Here is a 7,871-nt window from a genome sequence, read left to right as displayed (position 1 = left end):
GCTTCTTCATTATACTTTTCTGTAGATACCTATGCATTTTCTATGTACACATTTATTTTACTCGCAAATAATGAGAAATTTGTTCTTCCCGGTCCATCCCTATATCACTTTGTAGTGTGTGTGTGTGTGTGTGTGTGTGAAATATCGTGATTGCTAACACCTCCAGTAAAATGTTAAATATAAGTCATCACCATGATCTTAGAGGTAAAGCTTTTCTGTAGTAAGCAGACTTCTAGGATGGCCACAATGATTCCCATTTCTTTGAAGTCACACCTCCATGTAATCCACTGCTCTGGAGTGTGGGCCGGAGTAGTGACCTGCTTCCAACCAATAGAATATGCTAAATTTGATGGACTGTCATGTCCAAAATAAGGCTACAAAAGATTGTGATTTCTCCCTTCCTAATAGGCTTCCTGTGTTACATTTTTGGATTATATATTATCATATGCTTATTTTCCAACATATTTCTCTTTGGTGTGGTATCTCTTAAGGTCCTAGGTCCATTTTTCAGTTGGATTTTTTGTTTTCTTATTGTTGAGTTTTAAGTGGATAGGTAGATAGATAGATAGACAGACAGATAGACAGACATGTAGGTACATGGATAGATAGCAATCCTGTATCAGATGTGCCTTTGGCAAATATTTTCTTTCATTCTGTGGCTGGTCATCTCATTCTCTTGACATTATTATTTACAGAGCAGAAGTTTTGTTTTGTTCTAATTTTAATGAAGTCCAGCACATTAACTACTTCTTTCATGGAGCAGACTTTTGGTGTTGTGTTTAAAAAGACATTGGTGGGGCGCCTGGGTGGCTCAGTCGGTTAAGCGTCCGACTTCAGCTCAGGTCACGATCTCGCAGTCCGTGAGTTCGAGCCCCGCGTCGGGCTCTGGGCTGATGGCTCAGAGCCTGGAGCCTGCTTCCGATTCTGTGTCTCCCTCTCTCTCTGCCCCTCCCCCATTCATGCTCTGTCTCTCTCTGTCTCAAAAATAAATAAAACGTTAAAAAAAAAATAAAAAGACATTGGTGTACCCAAATCACGTAGGTTTTCTCCCTATGTTGCCTTCTGGAGGTTCATACTTTTGTGTTTTACATATAGGTGTCTGACCCATTTTGAGGTAATTTCTGTGAAGGGGTCAGGTCTGGGTTTAGATTTATTTTTGTTTGCAAGTGGATGTCCAATTATTCCAGATTATTTGTTGAAGGGACTACCGTTGCTATAACTTGTTTCCTTTGCTCCTTTATCAAAGATCAGTTGACTATATTTACGCACATCTATTTCTTCGCTCTCTAGTCTGTTTCATACAGATATTGACAGCTATATATTCCCCTGGGACCACTGCTTTTGCAGTGCTCCATACATTTTGATATGTTGTGATTTTTCCTCCCATCTCAAGACATTTTTATTTTACTTTTTCAAAGTTTATTTATTTTGAGAGAGAAAGAGAATCAGCCATTTTAATTTTTGTTTTCTATATGTGTAATGTGTAATTTCTTTTTCTATATGTGTAATGTGTAATTTTTGTTTTCTATATGTGTAATGTGTGTTTTGTTTATCCGTTCCTCTTTTATTGTCTTATTTTATATTAATTGGGTGTTTTGTAGAGTGACAACTTTAATTCTTGTAATGATTTTTAAATTATTTTAGAGTTGTTTTCTTAGCAATCCCTTTAAAATTTACAACACACATCTTAATTGATCATATTCTATTTCCGATTCAAACTTAGTTCCAGTGACATATAGAAAATCCACTTCCACATAGTGCCATTGCTTCCTCAATCTTTTTTGGGCTATTACTGTTATACATGTTAAGTCAATGTATGTTACTAACACAATAATACTTTCTTATAATTATTGCTTAGTATATTCTAATGTCTTTTTAAAAGGCCAAGCAAAGGGGCAGCTGGGTGGCTCAGTTGTTAAGCATCCAACTTCGGCTCAGGTCATGATCTCCCGGTTCATGTTTTCAAGCCTCATCAGGCTCTGTGCTGACAGCTCAGAGCCTGAAGCCTGCTTTGGACTCTGTGTCTCCCTCTCTCCCCCTTCCCCCACCCCCTCTCTCTCTCAAAAATAAACTTTTTTTTTTTAAAGGCTGAGCAAAGAAAAGACAGCAAGTATAAATTCACATAATTTGTTATATTGTTGATTTATCCTTTTTGATTCTCTTCATTTCTTCCTGAAGATTTCCTTTCTCCAATACAGCCTTGTTCCCACCACCTCCTTGGTGCAGTTATTGTCAAACACATTACGTTTTCATATATTGTAGACCCAACAAAAGAAAACAATATACTGTTTTGTTTTGTTTTGTTTTGTTTTAATCAGTCAGAGGTGTAGGGGTGCCTGGATGGCTCAGTTAAGCCTCTGAGTCTTCATTTCAGGGCTTGATCTCATGGTTTGTGAATTCAAGCCCCACATCAGTCTCTGTGCTGATGTGAGGAGACCACTTGAAATTCTCTCTCTCTTTTTCTCTCTGCTCTTCCACCCCCACCCTCAAAAATACATCAATAAACATGCAAAAATAAAATAAGAATCAGTCAGGGGTATAAAGGAGAATTAAGCAATTATATTGTCTTTTGTAATTATTTACGTAATTGCCTTCACTGGCACTTTTTGTTTTGTCAGTTAGATTTGAATTAATTACTGTTATGCAGTGTATCATTTTCTTTCAGTTTGAAGCATTTCCTTCGTAGTTTTTGAAAGGAACATCTGCTACCAATGAATTCTTTTGGTTTCAGTTTATTTGGGAATGTCTCTATTTTGCATTCACTTTTTAAAAGATAGTTTTGCTGGATATAAGATTCTTGAGTGATAGGTTTTTAGGTTCTGCACTTTTATCTTCTAATCTAATTTATTTCTGATGAGAAGTTAGCTTTTAATCTTGTTTGACTTCCCTATACATAGTGAGTCATTGTTCTTTTGTGGCTTTCATGATAGTCTCTTTATCTTTCAACATTTGACCGTAATGTGCATGTATGGATGTGAATCTCCAATATGGAAAGCTTTTAGCCTCTTCTTCTTGAACTATTTTTCTGTCTCTCCTTTACTAGTGGCACTCCTACTATGTGTATACTAATTCACTTAGTTGTGTCTCACCTTTTAATGAGCCTCTTTCATTTTTTAAAATATAAGCTTTGCTTTTTAAAGCAGTTTTAGATTCACAGTAAAATTGAACAAATATTGCAGTATGCCCCACTCCCCATACACACAACCTTCCCTGCTATCGCTATCCTGCACCAGGGTGGTACATTTGTTACAACTGATTAACTAGCATTGACCAATCATTACCACCCAAAATCCAGGACTCACATTAAATTTCATTCTTGGTTTTTTTATGTTCTATGGGCTTTGACAAATATGTAATGACATGTATTCATCATTATGGTATCATTCATCATACTTTCACTGTTCTAAAAATCCCCTGTGCTCCACGTATTCACCCTTCTTTTCCTGCAAACATAGGCAACTATTGACCTTTTTCTTGTCTCCATAGTCTTGCATATTCCAAAATGTCATACAGCTAGAATCACACAGTGTGTAGCTTTCTCGGATGGGCTTTTTCAACTCAGTAATATCTATTTGACGTTCTTCCATGTTTTCTCATGTCTTTATAGTTCATTGCTTTTAAAAATTGAATAATATTCCATTGTATGGATATGCCACAATTTGCCAGGATACCTTTGTTGCTTCCAAGTTTGGGTAATTATGAATAAGGCTATTATAAACATCCACACACAGGTTTCTGTGTGAACATAAGTTTTCAGATTATTGAGTACCAAAGAGTGTGATTGCCGGATTGCACAGTAAGAGTAAATCTAGTTTTGCAAGAACTGCAAAATGGTCTTCCAAAATGTTCATACCATTTTGCAGTTCCATCTGTAATGAATAAAAGCTCCTGTTTCATCACATCCTTGCCAACATTTGGTGTTGTCAGTGTTTGAATTTTAGTTATTCTGGGGGTGTAGTGGTATCTCACTGTTTTAATTTGCAATTACCTTACTGACATAGGATGGTGAGCATCTTTCCATGTTATTTGCCATCTATATATCTTCTTTAGTGAGGTATCTGTTCAGAATTTTTGCCCATTTTTTAACTTAGGGTTCATTTTCTTACCACTGTTTTAAGAGTTATTTGTATATTCTAGATAACAGTCCTTATCAGATATTTCTTTTGCAGATATTTCCACCCAATCTATAGCTTGTCTTCTCATTCTATTGATGTGTCTTTCACAGAGCAGAAGTTTCTAATTTTAATGAAGCCCAGCTTATCCATTATTTCTTTCACAGATCATGCCTTTGATCTTGCTTCTAAAAAGTTATAGTCAAACCCAAGGTCATCTAGATTTTTTCCTATGCTATCTTTTAGTCTTTTCATAGTTTTGATTTTCACATTTAGGGCTATGGCCCTTGGGTTGATTTTTGTAAAGGATGTGTCTAGATTCATTATTTTCCATGTGGATATCCAATTATTTCATCACCATTAGTTACACTATGGTCAAGAATCATCTGACGACATTTGTGTGAGTCTATTTTTAAGTTGTCTGTTTTGTTCTATTGATCTACTTGTGTATTCTTTTGCCAGTAGAACACTGTTTTGATTACTGTAGTTTTATAGTAGGTTTTGAAGTCAAATATAGTCTGTCTTCCCAATGTGCTATTTTTCTTCAGTTTCGTTCTTTTTTTTCCAGTGTGTTGATTATTCTGGGTCTTTCCATAAAAATTCTGGAATTAGTTTGTCAATAAAAATAATTTTGTGGGATTTTTATTGGGATTTTATTAAATCTGTAGATCAAGTTGGGAAGAACTGACATCTTAACAATCTTGAGTATCCCTATCCACAAAGATGTAATATCTCTCCAATTATTTAATTCTTTGATTTCTTTAATCAGACTGCTTCCCGTTTTTGAATTCCTAACCCTCTCTGTTTTACACATTCCCTAATCTCTATTGATTTACCTCCACATTCATTCTTTTTTTTTCTGTCATCTCAAATCTACTCTTGGACCTTTTAGTGGATTGTCTCATTTCGGTCATTGCCCTTTTTCAACTCCATAATTTCTATCTGATTCTTTTTAATAATTTATATCTCCTTATTTATATGTTCTATTTGATGATTTATTGTCATTATACTTTCCTTTGATTCTGTAAGCATTTCTTTTAGTTTTTTAACATATTTATAGTAGGAACTTCAAAGTCTGCCTGCTAATTCTATCATCTTAGTCTCTTTAAAGGCTGTTTCTCTTGCTTGCTTTTCTTCCTACATATGTATCACACTTTCTTTGCATGTCTCATATTTTGTTTTGTTTTGTTTTTGGTGTTTTTTTTTTTTTTTAAACTGGATATTTGAAATAATGTATTATACCAGATATGTATATTGATTTTTATCTCCCTTCGTTGAGCATATTATTGCTAATTTTTTTTGTTTGTCTTTTGGCCATTCTTTAAATTTGTTTAGTGACTTGGCTCTGCTATTTCTATTGATTCTATTTCCCCATGGTATGTAGCCTCTACTATCATTGGTCAAATTTTTCCCCTTTGTTCTATCTTTTGGCCTGGCTCTTGAGGGTTTGCCTCTGGTTCACTTATTGTTAAAGGTTGTATGTAAGCTCACTTAGACTGTTGATTTCTACCACTTATTAGTGAATGTGTGTTTGGCTTATTGGCTGCTATCATAGTTCAGGAAATTTATATTATTTTGCCATATGTTCAACCAGGGATTCATGGCTGTAGGTTTCCTCTATGATCTCTTCTGAAAAGGCATTTTACACATTCACGCAATCTTCCAGACTGCCAGGGATGAATGCCTTTGTGTCTTTATGTCTGGCATCCCAAGAGTCTCCCTTGGGTCAGAATTGTTTATTGTATAGTCAATGTTTGGTCAGAGTTTGTGTTTAATTCCCTACTCTCTATTGATAGACCTATGTGAGGCATCTACTCTCTATTGATATATCTATGTGAGGCTTGAGGGATGTTTACGTCTGCCCTATATCCTGTTATGATTTTTCCTGAGTGGGTGCAGCCTTTCTGAATCCTGGAGTTAACTAAAGTCCTAATAGGGCTCTGCTTGACTGCCATTTTCTGTGAGTCTATTAAACTTCTGGTTGCTCTGCCATTTTGTTTGTATCATGGAGCTACCAGCCTCCTCTTAAATGCTCTCCACCAAGATCCTCATTGTTGTTACAATCTCTTAGTCATAGAGTTCTCCATACTGTAGTTAAGTCAGTCCCCTCAGGCAAAACTGCAGAGTTCTTCATTCTTATGGTCTTCTTTCTCTTACACACAGAATCCCAGTGATATTGCACCAGAGGTGGCATATGGACTTGCTTTCCCCAGAATGACACCCCTATTCTGTGAATGGGCATTGATAGAGGGTTGTGACAGCCCCTGGTCTTTTCAGCTTGCCCCTCCCGACATGAAACATCCACCCTATATGCTAACTGGGGTGGACATGATTTAGACTTCAGTATTCTTGGCCTGTAATTCCTACCTTAAAATTCATTTCTATCACTAGGGGGTTGATGAGGGAAAGGAGACTGGTCCTCTCTTGCTATGACTACTCAGCATAGAGCTTCTTCAACATGAGGCTGGGAGAGAAGGAGACAGGAAACACTGGGAGCTGCCCCTTCTGATGTGAAACCATAGGCCAAAACTGGGAGATGGTGGTAGAGAGAGCCCTCATCTTGGCCACAATGCCTGAAGTAGGACACCCAAGGTAGAGCTTCCATAGTATAGATGGGAGATGGGGGTAAAAAAGTAGGTCAGGACTCAAATGACTAACACTATTCTTAATGAAATTTAGTAGATTTTCTTGAATGAATATTTTTCTATTTGTTACATGCTGCTATTAGGACAATTCCAGAGATTTTTAAAAAAATTGTTTTGTTTGCTTGTTTAGTAATTTTCACTGGTTAGTTTAGTTAATTAATTAATTAATTTTGGGCTGGGGAGAGAGTCTGCCAAGTACCTTATTCTGCCACTCTGGGAGCCCTGCCTTATTGCTAATAGTTTCACACTTGAACTTTATCAAACCCTTTATCTGCATCTATTAGAATGATAATAAGTTGGTTTACTTTCTTCAGCTTATTATTGGAGTAAGCAAACTACAGTCCACAGGCCAAATCTGCCCCACTGCTTGTTGTTGTTGTTGTTGTTGTTGTTGTTGTTGTTGTTTTAACATTTATTTATTTTTGAGACAGAGAGAGACACAGCATGAACGTGGGAGGGGCAGAGAGAGAGGGAGACACAGAATTGGAAGCAGGCTCCAGGCTCTGAGCCATCAGCCCAGAGCCCCGACGCGGGGCTGGAACTCCCGGACCCCGAGATCTTGACCTAAGCTGAAGTCGGAGGCTCAACTGACTGAGCCACCCAGGCGCCCCCCACTGCTTGTTTTTGTAAATAACATTACATTGGAAGACAGACACACCCATTTACTTCTTGTCTGTGCCTGCTTTCATGCAATGGCAACTATAGTGGTAATAGTTGAAACAGAGTCCATATGGCTCATAAAATCTGAAGTATTTACCATATGGACCTTATAGGAATCAGTTTGCTCATCATTCATCTATTTAAATAGTGAATTACTTTTTCTAAAGATACAGCAATCTTGTTTTTCTGGAATAAACCCAACATAGATATGTGTATCTAGATATATAATCCACTAGATATATAATCCAAATATAGCTATATAACTATATAACTATATATAACTATATATATATATAAATATATATATATATATATATATATATATATATAAAATTCACATTATCACAGAACTTGGTTTGATAAATTTATTTCATTAGAATTTTTGTATCTCTATTTATAGGTAAGAATGACCTTTAATTTTCCTTTTATTAACTGCCTTCATTGTGTTTCGAAA

The sequence above is a fragment of the Panthera pardus genome, unplaced genomic scaffold (genome assembly GCF_024362965.1).
Source record: "Panthera pardus isolate Hobbes unplaced genomic scaffold, ASM2436296v1 HiC_scaffold_12, whole genome shotgun sequence".
Taxonomy (NCBI): Eukaryota; Metazoa; Chordata; class Mammalia; order Carnivora; family Felidae; genus Panthera; species Panthera pardus.
The sequence above is the reverse complement of the archived record's forward strand: the minus strand, read 5'-3'. Positions refer to the sequence as shown.